The sequence below is a fragment of the Marmota marmota genome, unplaced genomic scaffold (assembly GCF_001458135.2).
Source record: "Marmota marmota marmota unplaced genomic scaffold, marMar, whole genome shotgun sequence".
Lineage (NCBI taxonomy): Eukaryota > Metazoa > Chordata > Mammalia > Rodentia > Sciuridae > Marmota > Marmota marmota.
The window spans coordinates 4,020,053-4,036,081 of record NW_025999969.1 but is presented as its reverse complement, the minus strand read 5'-3'; the positions used below and the strand labels follow the sequence as shown (position 1 = coordinate 4,036,081).

The 16,029-nt window shown below is 43.1% G+C and overlaps 1 protein-coding gene and 1 long non-coding RNA gene across 7 annotated transcripts in view; one reads left to right on the top strand and one right to left on the bottom strand.

Annotated features, from left to right (window-relative positions):
• Positions 1-9,687, bottom strand: part of LOC107154366 — a 126,578-nt gene extending 116,891 nt beyond the window's left edge. For 2 of the 6 annotated variants that reach the window (XR_007347944.1, XR_007347946.1), the window contains exons 1-2: positions 9,292-9,687; positions 5,724-5,791 (exon numbers count right to left, since the gene is read on the bottom strand). This is a non-coding gene — a long non-coding RNA (uncharacterized LOC107154366). The remainder of the gene's footprint in view (positions 1-5,723; positions 5,792-9,291) is intronic. The other 4 variants (XR_007347945.1, XR_007347947.1, XR_007347949.1 and 1 more) reach the window with 3 other exon arrangements.
• Positions 9,688-9,818: 131 nt separating this feature from the next.
• The window catches only part of Bcl6 (BCL6 transcription repressor), a 23,375-nt gene continuing 17,164 nt past the window's right edge, over positions 9,819-16,029 (top strand). Inside the window, exon 1 of the mRNA XM_015499981.2 lies at positions 9,819-9,959. The gene's annotated coding sequence lies outside the window, so the exon portion shown is untranslated. The remainder of the gene's footprint in view (positions 9,960-16,029) is intronic.

The window sequence follows — 16,029 nt, the reverse complement described above, 5'->3', positions numbered from 1 at the left end:
AAGAGACAGTATATATATATATATACCTATAACAGGTATATATGTATATATGTGTGTATATAGGTACACACACCCACACACATCCTACTTCTTTTCACTTTCATGTTACCATATGTATTTTTCAGCTTTAATTTTCAGAATTAGTTATATTGTAATTTATTTAAGCATTCTTTAGCCAACACCCTTTCTCCCAACCTACTAATGATGGCACATGTAGGCTCTTAGAATTTTTACTATTAGATAAATGCTAGGATGCATCTATTCACCCAAAGTTATTTTTTCCCCCTTGCATGTTGAATTATGCCTTGAGGATAGATTTCTAGAAATGGAATTACTGGGTCAAAGGGCATGACCCAGCAACCATCTTATGATTCTTTGTACATGTAATCAAACAGTACTCTGAAAAAGTCATCTTAATTGACACAGGAGGAATAATCTCCCTGCATTTCACCAACAGTTATTTAAATGTCACCTTCCATAGTGAATATAAGTATTGGTTCAAAAATCTCATAAATACTTTGGCAAAGATGCTGGTAGAGGTGGGGAAAGCTGAAGGGAAGAAACAAAGAGACATTTAAAACTCAAGTGTAGCATTAGAACTAGAAGCAATCGTTAACTGACAATTGGTTAGAAATTAATGAAGCACTTTTGAAATCATAATGTCTATCAATATAATAGCAGTCCTCAGATGCTGCAGCAAAATGATTCAGGGTGGACTTGATGGGAATCAACTCTACCATTAATTTTCCAAGTGGTCTTTGCAAATCAATTCTTTCCTGGACCTTTGTCAACTGTAGAACTGGTGAAGTGAATGATGAGGATAGAGGCTTTCAGAATTTAGTCTATGAGATCAGATGCAAATCTTCATAGAGTTTTGGGTTCTGGTCCATGTTTCTTCTGTAAACATCCAGAGTTTCAAGTCTGATGAAATCCACAATTCTACTAGAGTTATGTAGTGAAATAGCAGACACTCTGGGAAGAGTTTGGGACTCCTATAGCCTCAACAAAGAATCCTCTAGTTCTATATGTCTCTCTGGACTGGTGGCAAAGAGATCCTTGTTTCCATGGAGGCTTAACACAGAGAAAGGTTGAATATGTGAATCAAAGAGGTGGCTTAATTAATCTACTCTCATAATGACATTTGGCCTTTGGTGCCTCCCTAGTGTTATCCAGATGGTGGCATTCAGAAACTAAAGTGCTTCCAATTTAACAAAACAAAAATATTATTCAAGCAAGGTCTCCCATTTCCCTGACTGTATTCTATGAAAATGATTGAGTGGGAAGCAGGACTATTCAAATTTTAAGAGGGGGCTAGATCAAGCTAGATGTGGTGGTGCATACCTGTAATCCCAGTGGCTCAGGAGGCTGAGGTAGGAGGATCACAAGTTCAAAGCCAGCCTCAGAAATTTAGCAAGGCCCTAAGCAATTCGGTGAGACTCTCTCTAATAATATAGGAAAAAGGGCTGAGATTTGTAGCTCAGAGATAAAGCAGCTGTGGGTTCAATCCCTGGTTCTCCCTTACAAAAAAGAGAGAAAAAAAAGCCTAGGTCACTTTTTAGAGTTTTCTGGCTTTGAAAAAAAAAAAAAAAGAAAAGAAAAAATGAAAAGAAAAATCCCCAAAAATGTAGGTATATATTTTTCCAGCTAACAGACTTTATTTTTAAGAACAGTTTTAGATTAACAGAAGAATTGAGAAGATGGTACAGAAAATAACCCTGTACCCATTTCTTGTATTATTACCATCTTAAATTAGTATAGTGCATTTGTATTAATGAATCAACATTGATACATTATCATTAATAAGTTCATCACTGATTCAGTTCTATTTAGGTTGACTTTATGTCTGTTCCTATTCTGTGATCCCATCCAGGATACTACGTTACATGAAGCTGTCATGTCTCCTTAGGTTATTGTAGACTGTGACAGTTCCTCAGACTTTGTTTCTGAAGACCTTGATGGTTTTGAGAATTGCTGGTCAAGAGTATTGTAGGGTCTCCCTTTACTAGACTTGTCTGATGTTTTTTCTTACGATTATATAAGGATTATGGGAAGACAACTACATTATATCACATAGAGGGTACATAAAATTATTATTGTTGATGTTGACCTTGATTGCCTGGCTGAGATGGGATTTGTCAGAATTCTCCCTATTAAGTTATTCTCTCCTCATTGTCTTTCCATACTGTACTCTTTGGAAAGAAGGTATTAGATGCGGCCCACACTTGGAGTGTAGATATTTTGGGGCACATGCTTATAATCCCAGTGACTCAGAATGCTGAAGCAGGAGGATCACAAGTTTGAGGCCAGCCTGGGCAACATGGTAAGATGCTGTTTGAAAATATAAAAACTTAAAAAGTGGGGGCAGTTGCTGGGGGACATAGTTCAGAAGTAGAAAGCTCCTGGGTTCAATCCCCAGTACCACCACCAAAAAAAAAAAAAAAAAAAAAAGAGTAGGAATTTATGCTTCCCCTTTTTGATGGCAAATTATCTACATAAATTACTTGGAATTCTTCTGCATAGAATACTTATTTCTTCTCTCTCATTTATTAATTTATTCAATGATTTATTTATATTAGTACAGACTTGTGTTTTGTGTGTGTGTGTATTTTTTCTTTGTTTGTTTGTTTGTTTCACTAGTTTGGGTTATAAGCCAACATATTTTTTTTTTTCTCAAATTATTCCAGCTTTAGCTATTGAAAATTGTTCAAGTTCCTGTGTGTCCTTGAAATGTCTCCTATAAACATTTTGTTTTAAGCAATTCCTTACTTCATGGTGCTACAAGATATTCCATTCTCATTTTGTATCCCTTCTGCCCCAGTCCTAGACTCAGCCATCTCACTAAGGAGCCCTGATTGTTGTCACTAGAGAATGACATTAGAAGCCAAGGTCCGAGCTCTAGGCACACTTTCTGCTTGTCATTGTTTCTAGGCCAAATATACTTTAAATCTTACCTTTATAGTGAGATTATTCATAGGACAATTATATATTTATCGACCATATTATATCACACTAACCTAGGACCCTGTGGTCTTGCACTGGAATTCACATAAAATTTGAGTATGATGGTCTTCTTTCAATCATGTGCCACTAACATTGCTGTATAAACCCAGTGAAGATATTGTCAAAACTCTTAATTTGAGGCCTTCTACAAATGTGAATCCACAGCAAATGGCTCTTTTGAAGACTGCCCACTAGTAAACCATGGGAAAAGCAGAGAGGATTTAGAACCCAGGCATTTAAAGTACTGGATCTAGCTCTGTTGGTGACAGGGTATGTGGCAAATTCTGTCTGGGCCTCAATTTCCAATTATATAAAATCAGTAGCAGTGGGTTGGATAATACTAAAGGCTCTTCCAGTTCTTGCATAACTCTCAACAGTTTCACAATGAATGAAAGAAATAGGTTTCAACCCTGACTGTGCTTAGTTCCAATATACTAGAGAATTTAAATATGATAAGGGAGGAGGGACAGTAGAGGGTCGTTACTGATAAATAGGAGCCACTTTATTATTTCCTGAGGATGCTGCGGCATTGGATAATTATGCCTGAGAAACTTTAGACCTTTCTTTTGAAGAATATTGAATAAAAATGTATAGGAAATATTGATAGAAAGTGTTCTTTTATTGCTTTCAAGTTTGGTCTGGTAGGTGGAGTCTCCTCCTCTCTCTTTGTTTAAAGGGCAAACTCTTCATATGTTGTTTCCTCTGACTTCAAATAATTACTTTTAATGCAGAGATGGCTGAACCACCTCTTAGTTTCTTACCAGGAATCTCTCTCTAGATCCTTCTTTCCCCTCTTCTTCCTTCTGCCCCTCCTTCTAATGCTATGAAATATTTTCAACACTCACATGGAACCCAGTGGCTTAAAGACTATCCCCTTTACAAGTGTCATCTCCTTCTATCACTGACTGGGACAGTTTCCAAAAACAAACAGAAGGGGGAAATAAAAAAATATATATATAGGGCAGAAAAGGCACTTGAGAACTGTCACTTCTGATTACCAATGCTGGAGATCAAAGGTCCAAGGTCTTAGTACCTACCTCCTCTAACTCTTAATGTTTAAAATCTTCAATCGGCTTTTGGACTCATTCATCATAATCCCAGACTTTGGTCTACAATTGGTTAAAAATTGATAGAGGTGAGGTTTCTGCGACTGCCTTCTTTACTTACAAATTCACATTTTAATCCTTTGTTCCACCCCCTGTACACATGTACACACAGCTCCTTCTCACCCCCATCCTAAAATTATGTAAAAGTCTATGTAAATGTAAAGGTTAGGAACTCTGCGCACACCCAGCACCCTACAAATCATCTGGGTTATTGCTTCACACACCTGAGGAAACTGAGTCTTCAGTAGTGGCTTTACTCAATTTCCCATATAAAGTTCCAGGCAGAGCTGTAATTAGAAACCAAGGTTTTTCTGGCAATAAGTCCAGTTTTTTCCTTCTCCCTCTGTGCACCCGCAGAGTTAGGTTTGTGTGTGTGTGTGTGTGTGTGTGTGTGTGTGTGTGTGTGTACGTATACAGGTTACATAGACACTGACATGTTGGAAACATGCACCGAGCCTCTATAGTCTGACCTAAGGGAACAGTTTAATGACTCGAATTTCAGGCAGCTGAAAGGTTCCTGCGGGTGGAGGTTGAAATAAACAAGAAAAGCCACTGTGGAGATGTGAATGGAAAAGTACCCAGCTGCCCTCCCTCCGCACATTCTTCCGCTCCCCAGCTTTCCCTGCCATGGAGCTGCTGCAGATAGGCTTGTGCATGGTCAGGTGTACAGAGGGCGGTGTGTGTGTGTGTGTGTGTGTGTGTGTGTGTGTGTGTGTGGAGAGAGAGAGAGAGAGAGAGAGAGAGAGAGAGAGAGAGAGAGAGAAATTTCAGGCACAACACGCAAATCAAGTTTTTCCACTTCTAGCCTTAGGTAGTAGAGACAGCTAAGTACAGCAGCAGGGTAGGGCGGGCAGGGCAGGAGGGCGGGCCGCCCAGAGTTTACAAACACTCAAGTGCCTTCCTCTCCTCATCCCTCTGAGTCCAGCTGCTGCATTCCCTCACGCTAAGGTTTCATAGGAAGTGAAAACCCTGTTATTCAAAACAGTGATCGAATGCAATAAACAAATGATCATGTGCCCCCACCTCCATCACTTCTTTATTTTAAGCTCCAGATATTTATTTCCATTTTAAATACGTGAGAAAAAGTGTGGAAAAATCAGTGTTTGGGGGAAAGCTCAGAGCCAGGCTGAAAAGGTTTGCTAAAGGGGGGAAAACAGAATAATAAAAAGCCCCAAAGCAGGCAGCAGCAAGTGGGGCAAAACTAAATGTTGACGCTTCCTTTTCAGAAGGTAGTGGCTGGAAATCATCCTCTACTTTGTTGTTGTTTGTTTGTTTGTTTATGTCTCAAAACTTTCTGCTCAATTTATTTTTCATTTTTATTTATTTTTTTGGTGGTGCTGGTAATGGAATCCAGGTCCTTGAGCATGCTACACAAGAGTTCTACCATTGAGCTACATAACCTAAGGCCTCTGTATTTCTTTAAAACACCAAGAAACTCCTTTCTTTGTCCAAGGATACTATATGGAGCTTGTTTACAAAAGTTTTAAATGAAGGATTCGAAATAAACAGGTGAAAGTTAACAAGTCAGATAAAATTTCCGATACCCTTTAAGTATCGCACTGTAGGCTACACACATAAACAAACCCAGATGACCACCCAGATTCCCATGCTTATTACCTGGAGTTGGTTCTGAGAACCAGTTTCCAGTTTTCACAGGACCCAATGTAGACTTGCTTTCCTCAGTTCTGCCAAAAAACCAGATACCCACCTTCAAACCCAGGTCATCAGGTCAACCTGATTTTCTAAAATGACACAGGACCATCAAACCACACAGACCCATTTTCAGTTGTTGCCAGAATCACAGGTACCTCTTGTGAGGAGCCAGCCTACCCTCTGCAAAGAAGGAAGCCTGGAGGAGTGATTGATCAGGAGGTCCCTTCCAGTTCAAAAATCTATAATCCTTAGAGACCTACTAGGATTTCAGAAGTTCCTGACAGGTGACACCCACTTCCCATTTTAAGCCCCCTTAGAAAGAGGACAGGACAGTTTATTTCAAGGCCGGGTTCCTTTTCAGCTATGATTGAATTGCGAGGGAGGTTTTGTGAGGGGAACTGGATGTGAAATATGTTCCTTTCCTTAAATAGATGTAATATTAGGACCAGGCTATTTTATTTTGTAATAAAGCTTATATTTACACAGCAGCTGTGATCAGGGACCTATTCCTATGCTCAGTCCATGGGGCAAGGAAGCTGGTCTAGTCCTATTTTCTGAGTATTAATAACCATTAACCATTTAATCATGGTATTAGTTGATATATAGTGTCCCCAAATCTATAGGAACATTCATGAGACCCCAATCACTCTTTAAGGCTTCTTAAGCATGATTAAATAGAATTTGAAAATATTCAAGTCAATCATTTCTTTACTACTATAATGTAGCACTGCTAGGGTGAGGGAGGCCCATGAAGTGATGCCAACTGGGACCCCATGGGGGGAGAGATCAAGAAAGAGAGAAGGAAGGACATTCAAGATGACATTAAATTGGCATAACATTTGATAAAGTTACTTTCCTAGGAATTGAAGAGATTGTGAGTGCACGATTATCGTCACCATTCATTTGAGAGAAACAGATTCACCTAAAAGTAAGTGTCTATCTTTAGAATATTTTCAATAATCCTTTCTCTCACTTTCTCCAGTGCGCTCACTCAGGCTTTCTCTCTTCAATGGGTCTCTTTCTGTTCTAGTCAATTTATTTCAATGTAAACACATTGATTTGGCAAGAAAAAAAGAAAGAAAGAAAGAAAGAAAAAAAGAAAGAAAGAAAGAAAGAAAGAAAGAAAGAAAGAAAGAAAGAAAGAAAGAAAGAAAAGAAAGAAAGAAAGAAAGAAAGAAAGAAAGAAAGAAAGAAAGAAAGAAAGAAAGAAAGAAAGAAAGAAAGAAATGTGGGACTCTGGCACTTGGTTCCAGAAATAATGTGCTGAGGAGGTTTGAGGTCCCTGGTGATGGGGTTAATTATCTATAAATCAGGCTTGGTGGGTTCTCCCTCCTCAGGCTCCCTGCAGAAAACTGAAGAGGGCCAAGGTAGGAGAAGGGTGAATTCCTTCCCAGCCCCCACTCTGGCTGGTTCCACAGCCTGAGGGAACAGATTTCCCTTTGCTCTGCAGCGCCCCCATGGGGCTAAGAGTGGAGTGGCAAAGGAAACACAGGAGGGACAAGCTGTGTGTTTAAGATTGGGGCATAGGACAGTGCATGAGGCAGACACAATTTTGACAACAAAAGTGACCCCCCCCCCCAAATCACAAAAATAATCCTGTTATAGGGCCAATTAATACAGAAGAGCCATATACTTCACATTCTAAGCCATATATACTTGCATCTGAGAAACCCGAAAGTGTTTACAGCTTATAAAAAATAGAAATCAGATATATAAATACACAAAGAAAATCGTTTCAGCAAAATTGGGGTATCATTTTGAAATCAGTGGGATCCATTTAAAACTCTCTAAAACAAGAAAGAAGGGGACTCATAAAAAAGAAAAGAAAAGAAAAGAAAAGAAAAAACAGACATTCTGTCTTCTGGCAGCATGAATCCGCACTTGACAAAGTCATGTATCTTTGGGGGTAAAATGTTCATTTCAACAACAGTGACAGGATTAGGTCTATGTATATTTTTCAAAAATCCTTCACAACACAGGCTTTTCTGCAGAGGCTGTGGTAATCCATCTGTCAATAAGTATTAAAATATTCAGATTTCACAGGGACAGACACTTACACATATTTCCTAAGCTCCAGCCCTTGTGGAAAGTAATCAGCCTCTTTGGACTTCCCCTGGTTGTAAAACCTGTGACACAGCCTTTTGAAGGGGGGTTTGGGGGGGTGCATTCTCAGCCATATCTGAAACTTCTTATGTGACTGTCAGTGAAAGAAATCCCAAATATCCGAGGAAACAACCAGCGATCTTTTAAAGCTCTGCTCTCTTCTCCATTACAGATCCAAATTTGGGGTTGCACTAGTTATACTGTTTAGAGAAAAATCTTTATTAGAAATTCATATGTGAAGAAATTTTGTGGAACATTTAAGAACTCATCTGTGATTTAATGAGTCGCTTGAAGGACTCTCATAGCCAAAGCTCAGAACAGTCTGACCTTTGAAAGCTGCTTCTGGTCCAAACATTTTGGGTTAATTCTTGAGGAATCTGAAATATTATTTTCCCCTCACACCCTTCTTTTAAGAGAGAGACATAAAAGAAACAAGAGTCTCCCTCATTGAGGGATGAGTAGGAGGGGAAAAAACCCCAACCAACATTTAAATAGGGAAACTGGAAGCTCTGAACAAACAAACCAGGGCCCACAGTGAAATAATTCTGCACTGCATTTGCCTTTAAAAACAAAGGAAGAAAGAAAAAGAGAAAGAAATATTTCTTCCTCTCAACTCCAGAGCTGAGAGGACTGTGCTCCGTGCGGTGCGTTGTAGTTGTAGCACAGTCTGTTCTAAATACAGGCAGTATCTGTGATACTGGCACGGCAGGCCTTTAGAATTCCCTCCGGCTGATCCCTTCAACACTGACTGAAGAGACTTTTCACAACGACCTTGAAACAAGCCCGGGGCGGGGAAGGAAGGAAGAAAGAAAGAAAAAAAGAAAGAAAGAAATCAAAGAATTAACCCAAAAAGGAAAATCAAAACACAAACATGTATTTGGCTCACAGAATTCTGCAGAACACACACGTACACATATCCAAATACACACGTTTCTTGCAACAAGAAATTCCCTGAGAGTCAACAATAACAGAGTAAACCCACCACTTGCTATCCTGGAAAGAAACAAACCAAAACAAAACAAATTCTTGGAGCATTTCTCTCTAGTGCAGGACAGCCTCTCTTCAGTAAAAGTCCAAGGGGAAAAGGAAATTGCACCAAAGGGGGGAAAATGGGGATTGGGATTGTCACATATGATTAAAAATGTAAGCGTCTTTCAATAGTATCAGTATTGAAATAATACATCTTCTTTAAAATGCTTGAGCGATTAGATAGGGAGAGAAAGAACGCACACAAAACAAGAATCAACCGATGACGGATCCTAAGCTTTACGTAACACCACAAACTTGCAAAAGGCAAAAATCAGAGGCAAAAATCCGAAAATCTTCAAAATACAACAACCAGAAATCCCAAGCCATCACATCAAAAAGAAAAAGCTCAAAAACACCCTCCACCCCAGTCCCAAATAAAAAATAAAGCAAATGAACCCACCGAACACTGCTTGGCAAATATTTTTCTCGTGGTGCCTAATATATTAGCTGGAGAGAGCTGTAGTGTTTATTGTTTTTTTCCTCTTACTCGTCTCTCTAAACCTACTATATATAATATACTTGTTCTAGTGGTTCAAATCTCTCGCTCCCTTTTATGCATTTAGCTCGAGGAGCTGAGTTTATGGTAAGAGAGGAAGAATTAGCCCCAGACCCCGGGAAAGCAAAGCGCACTCCCCCTCTTATGTCACCGAATAGCAAATTAGTTCTCAGAATTCCAGAGGCCGAGCTTTGCTACAGCGAAGACGCCGACGTCACACAGGAGGCGCCCACGTGACAGCGGCGGAGCAGGCCGTACCATCATGCAGAGGCCCTGGAGGGAGGGCTGCCTTCTGTCCACTCGAGCCTCGAAGCAGAACATTCATAACCAAGACGATTATCCTGTAAGAACTTAAAAATATGCCGGAAAGTGGGAAAATGTTGTGACTTTGAGGGAATTTTATGGGGCAGAGGAGGTAAAAAACCCAGAGAACTGACACCGAGACCTCCCCTGCCACGTAGCAGTGGTAAAGTCCGCAGCTCAAATTCCGAGAATTGAGCTCTGTTGATTCTTAGAACTGGGGTTCTTAGAAGTGGTGATGCAAGAAGTTTCTAGGAAAGGCCGGACACCAGGTGATTATTGCTGTTGCTGCCGCCGCTGCTGCTGCTGCCGCCGCCGCCGCCGTTGCCGCTGGTGCCGCTGCCGCCGCCGCTGCTCATGATCATTATTTTACCTTTTAATTCTTTTTTTTTCCGCTTTTGCCAAATGCTTTGGCTCCAAGTTTCCTATGTGTATCTATTGATGTAAATGTATATGTTTATTTATTCTAGCTGTCAGGTGTTAAAATAAATGCCGAATATTAGTCCCACGTCTCTCCCACTCTAGGATATAGATTTATATATAATTATTATTATTTTGTTGTCTTTGAGGGAATCGGCCGGTTTGGGGAGGCTTTTGCCACCCTCCCTGATGTTGTTTTGGTTTTTGAAAAGGAGGTTGGAGGAGAGAAGGAGGGGAATTAGGGGGCGGCCGGAGCAGAGAGGACGAGACAGTGTTTAGGGGGTGATTCGGGCAAGTCTGGGGGCTGTCTGGCCTCAGACGGCGGAAAGGACGCGCGCTCGCGCTCTCGCTCTTTCTAAAGGCTGCTGCTTGCGTACGGCTTGTGATCTCGCTGGATTCGTGCGGCTGTGTTTTTTCCCTCTTTTCTGGCTTGCAAACTGCCTTCCTTGCTCCTTCGCTCCTGCCTCCCTTTCCCTCCCTCCCTCCTCCTTTCCCTCGCCTCTCCTCTCCTTCTGGGTAACTCCGGGAGGCGAGGAGGGAGGCTGCCCGCTTGCTCGCCCCGCTGGCTCCCTTCCACCGGCCTCAGTCCTTAAGATTCCCTGCCTTTCAACCGAGCCGAGATTTGGGAGGAAAAATACAAGCGAACTCCTCGGGTGGTTTTTTTTTTTTTTTTTCCCCACTCTTTTTTTTTTTGGTCATAAACCCAGATGAAGTATCGTGTCTACTACTTCCTTTCAGAGCCGTGATCTTCCTAAGGAGAGACGAGTGTTTTGGTGTCCCCTTCCCCTGTGTTTTGGAAGGTTTAGCTTGGGGGGGGGGCGGGGGGTATTTAATACTTTGAAAATTAATCTTTCTTGGTTGTAGTCAAGGGAGTCGGGAACCCACTGCGCGCTTCCTTTGCCCATCCGGAGAAGAGAGGCTGACGGCCGGACAGGGATGTTGGGGGTGGGTAGGAAAGGGGTGCGTGTTTGCACCTGCGACGCCTTTCGGTGTGCGGGGACACAGGGAACCTTGACAGGACAGCCCAGGAGAGCGAGAAGGTGGCGGGATTTCTGGCGGCCGCGGTGTTTGTATTTTGGGCGCTGCGTGACTCTGTGTTGGCTCTCAATGGTTGTTCCCTCCCTTTCCTAAATTTTATATTCGTTTTCCCCATCTTTCACGTTCCGTAAAAAGGCAGTTGTGGGCCTGAGTAGAGCGGACGCCAGACTTCAGATTCCTAAGGTCCTTACACTGGGCGAGGGAAAGACAAACAGAGCCCCAGCCCGCGTTCCCTACGTGCAAGACCCGGGAGAAGAGAAGGGCACTTTGTGGCTATGGCTGGGGGACCCGGCGGGAGGAGCGGGCGCAAAACGGAGACCTTTGTGAGTGATTTTGCAAAAATAGATTGCGAGGTTGGTTGGATCTGCAACCTGTGGCTCTTCTCGAGGGAGTAGGAGTGGGGGAAGCGGCGGCGACGGCGGCCTGGGGCGCGAGTGGGTAGGGAGTTGGAGCTTCGGAAACCGGCTGCGCTGGGGTGCAGCAGGAGCAAGGGGCCACCCCGCTGCCGGATGTAGTGACAGTGGTAAATGTCTTGAGAACTGTGGGTTGCGTTGCTTTTATGATACTGTGCTATTGGAACCCTGGAGAAAAAATGGAACTAATGTTGCAATGAGTTTTAAAACTCCCCCATGAAAAGCAAGAGCACAACCCAACAGATTTTCTAAAAGAATCGGGGCGGGGGAAGACCCTCTGTGTGGTGCCCACTTCTATCTGCGTGGTGGGGATGGTGGAGGTCCAGACCTTAAACCGGTTGCTGAAAGTCCAGAGTTGTTACAGGGTCCCTGACTGCTTCAGACAGCCAATCATCCCCCTAGAAAAGTGATTTAATCTTTTATGAAGTTTTTTTTTCAATCACTTTATAGTTTCCAGGAGGAAAAATTTAAACACTTTTTTTTTTTAAGTAAAATGAGTGTCTGTAGATGCAATTTTTACTGTTCAGAAAAACAAAAAGAAAAAAGAAAAAGAAAGAAGAAAAAAAGTGGGGCAGGAGAGAGGGAACCAGGGAAAGGGTTGTTTAGAAATACAGTTTGTGGCTCTGAGCGATGCCACTGGCTTCCTTTACAGAGACTGCCAGTTTCCCTTTTTCTTTGCAAGGTGTGTGTGTGTGTGTGTGTGTGTGTGTGTGTTTAATAAATAACTTTAAAAAATAAAAGAAGGGCCGGCAAGATTCATCAGGAGACAGGTATCTATTTTGCTCAGTATTTACTACCAAGAGCCTTTGGCACTGGAACAGAACCTCGTAAATCTGCAGCCCAAGTTGAAGTTCATCTGGCCCTAGTCCACACACTATTCCTGGAGGTAGCAAACATGAGCTCAAAGGAGTGAGGTGAAATAACATTCTTGCTTGAAAATATATACTTTTTTTTAAGAAGAAGAAAAGATATTTGTGTCTGGGGTCAGAAATGAAATGAACAGAAAGCACCAGGAGATGGACATTATCTTGCTAAAATGACTGCAATTGAGTCTTCAGGCCAAAATAGAAACCTGTAGATAGGAAATACCCACCCCCCAAGTTTATAAATAGAAATTTCCAGTATCCTATTTGGAAGCATTTCCAATACTGCATGCTGGAACATTGGTTGATTTTAAGGGTCTGTTGATAGTAACAATAAGGCTATATGCTGTTCATAAAAACTAGGTGACTTGAAGGAGGAGACAAGCCAGAAAAGTGGGAATTCTCCATTTGTGCTTTTCCTGTCCTCAGTTTTGAGGGGTTTTACTCTGATGTTTTCTTTAAGAGACTGTTATTCTGTTTTTAGTGGACAGGAATGGAACTCAACTCTTGAGCTGTCATTTGCTGAGCTCTTGAAGAGTTCCAGTCATGGGTTGAGTAAATGGTAGCCATGACTAGATGTCAAAATCCTTCCTTCCCTCTATCCCCTGCCTGGTAGCCACTCTCAAAACCCACTTTGTTGTGAAAAACTTGAGTTTCAGAGGAGGTGGTGCAGCAGCGCCACCCCTCGGTGGGTAAAACTATGGCAAAAGTCAAATATTTTTAAAATATTGTGAAATGACAATGAGGCGTCCCCCTCCCCGAGAGATTAAAAAAATTAGCGGAGATAAAAACTAACTTTTAAAGGAAGCACTTTGCAGTTGACCTCGTCAATAGAGAAGAACGACGTTGCTTTCCAGCTAGGATGGTGGCATAAAAAGAGAAACGTAATTCAAATAATTCAGGGGAAGAATTCTGGTGGGGGGGGGAGTGGTGTAGGGAGGGGGGGGGAGGCGCAGCATAGTTGTTTGTGTGCCTGGTTGGACTTAAGTAGGCTAGTTCCCCGGGTGGAGGTAGCTCCCTTTCGCCTTTGAACTTGACTTCTCAGGAGACCTGAATTTTGCTGCCTGTCTGACTTTGACATAAGGAGGGATGTTTTTGGTGTAAAATATCGAGGTGGCTGGAAGAGCTATAGTTTGACCGGTGGTATATGGGTGTGTGGTGATGGTGGTGGGGAGAGGTTTGTGGATTCTATGCAGCAAAGTTAGGCTGGTTAGCAGCCTCCTGCGAGTCAGAGTAGTGTGGCGCGTGCCGGTTTCCTGCACTGCGCAACAAGTGGGAACGCCGCCGCAGCGGTCTGAGCGTAGTGGCGGTGGTGACTGGTTTCTCTTCGCCCCAGTGGAAGCCAAGAACCGCTCCTTCCAACCCTCCCCGCCTCCCACTCCGAGATCACAGCCCTTCCAAAAGTCCATATTCGGGCCCCCCACTCCTGTTTAGCCAGGAGCAGTAAGTCTGGTTGACCCTGGATATTGGTCCCCAAGAGCCCCTTTCCTCCGTGACGATCATGAATGAGTTTATTCTCGACTCTCTTTGCTGGCCGACCGTGTGTGGCAAGAGCTGTTCTGCTTTTTGAAGATGAGAGCACCCTTTCTTTCCCTTCTTAGTAATTCAGCTGTTTTTTTTTTTTGGGGGGGGGGAGNGTCAACTGCAAAGTGCTTCCTTTAAAAGTTAGTTTTTATCTCCGCTAATTTTTTTAATCTCTCGGGGAGGGGGGGAAAATCAACGTATAGTACACGAAAGCCGATCCAGATAACGCATTGTGATTGCTAGAGGCGTGAGCATCGAGAAGAATGGAATTACACCAGTAAATTAAATGTTTTCCAGTTTTGTTTTTGGAAATAACCACACCCCCAGCCCTAATAGACAGGGATAAAAGGGAGTCGGAGTTTCGGGCGTGGAAGGCTGTACAGCACGGAGATTCTCGGATGGACTGAGTCTGCCACCTAGTGGTAGATGGTGGTCAAGGTCCCCCGCCTTGGGCTGGGGGCTGACCGGTTTATCCTGACTAGATACTAGGAACGACAGGGAGGGCAGTCTCCAATGAGGATAGCATCCAACCTCCTGACTTTTGAGAAGACAAAACATTGGAAATGCCCCGGCTGCTCTTTCTGTCCATAGTTGCTCAGCAATCAGCATCTATCTCAACTAAGAGAAACAATAACTCTTTGAGGACATCATCTACCTGTGGCTATGGCCCCTTCCCTGGGGGAAAAAGTCGGTATTGGAAAGATGGCATGGCAAAGTTCAGGAGATTTAGGGCTTAATTCTTTTTTTTTCTTATTTATTTATTGGCAGTTGAGAAAACAGGCTTGACAAGGGGACACGTTAGTATAGTTAGTGACCAAACTAGAACTAGGACCAGATTGGAAGCTTCTGAATCTCAGAGCTTAACTTAAAGTCAAAGACGAATTTATCTCAGCTCCTTTAAAGTACCTGAAGGACAGGAACAGCTGTCAGAACCATGACCAACTTCTTGGGTCACCCTAGCAGACAGCACACATTGGAAACGTTTCCCAGAAGTTCTGGGGAAATTTATTTATAAAGCATAGCCTAAGGTTTTCAAAAACAGATATAAAAAGGCCTGCAGTGGTGCAGAAGAGCCCGCTGTCTTAAAGCTGGGGGTGGTGGTAGTAATTCATGGCCTGGGGCAGGGGTGGCCAAGGTCTAGTCTGCAGAGTTGCAGAGGTGGCTCCCGAGGCTCACATCTGGACCCAGAAATCCCTTTTTCCAATCCTTATATCCTTTGAAAAGCATCCTGTCGATAAATTTCAAGAGTGTGCACATGTATGAGGAGGGGGCATAGATAAACAAAGCATAATCCTAGAATTTGTGCCCCAGCATCTCTCCAGTAAAGTTTTCTCAAAGCTTTTAAAATGGCCCGTGCGCATTCGCGTGCTGGCGGCCTCTAGCGGCTACCGGGGTGGGGCGCAGCGATCTCCCCAGCCCAGGCCCGCCTGAATCAACTTCAGTCTTTCCCACTGTGGGAGCGGTCGGAGGCTGTGTCGGAGAAACGCGCCTCTGTTCGGGTTGGAAACCAATCTGGGGACGTGTTTGAAGCGCGGTCAAGTTGGACTCATCGCTTTCCAAGGACAGTTAGTGCCTTCCATCTTCATTAACGTGAATAAAGACCTTGGCTGACTTTTGTCCAGATCAAATTTTAAAGGCATTGTTTGCTTGGGGAGATCATGCCTCTCTCCTCCCCCGCCAGCCTCTATGCAAAGGCCGAGCCCAGTCCCGCCAGGATGGCTGGGACATCTTTGCCCCTGGACATGTTTGCTGGCATTGTCTGTGGGGCCTTCTGGAAGGCTGTCTGGAGCCGGGCGCTTCGGAAGCGTCCCTTCAGCAGCTCTTCTTTAGATCTTGATGATAAAACACATCCCTCTATTTTATTGCATTTCCTAGAAGCTTGCAAGAACGCTGTTGGCAGGAAACGTGATAGAAATGAAAGGACATAATGTCCCCGAACACCTTGGTTACCCAAAGCAGCTGCAGAGGCCACTGTGCTATCAAACTTGCTTTTATCTACTGTCACCTCCTCCACCTTCCCGCTCTTGCCCCTCCAACCCCCTCCAAGAGCATGAAGAGTGCCCCACCCCGGGGGGGGGGGGGGA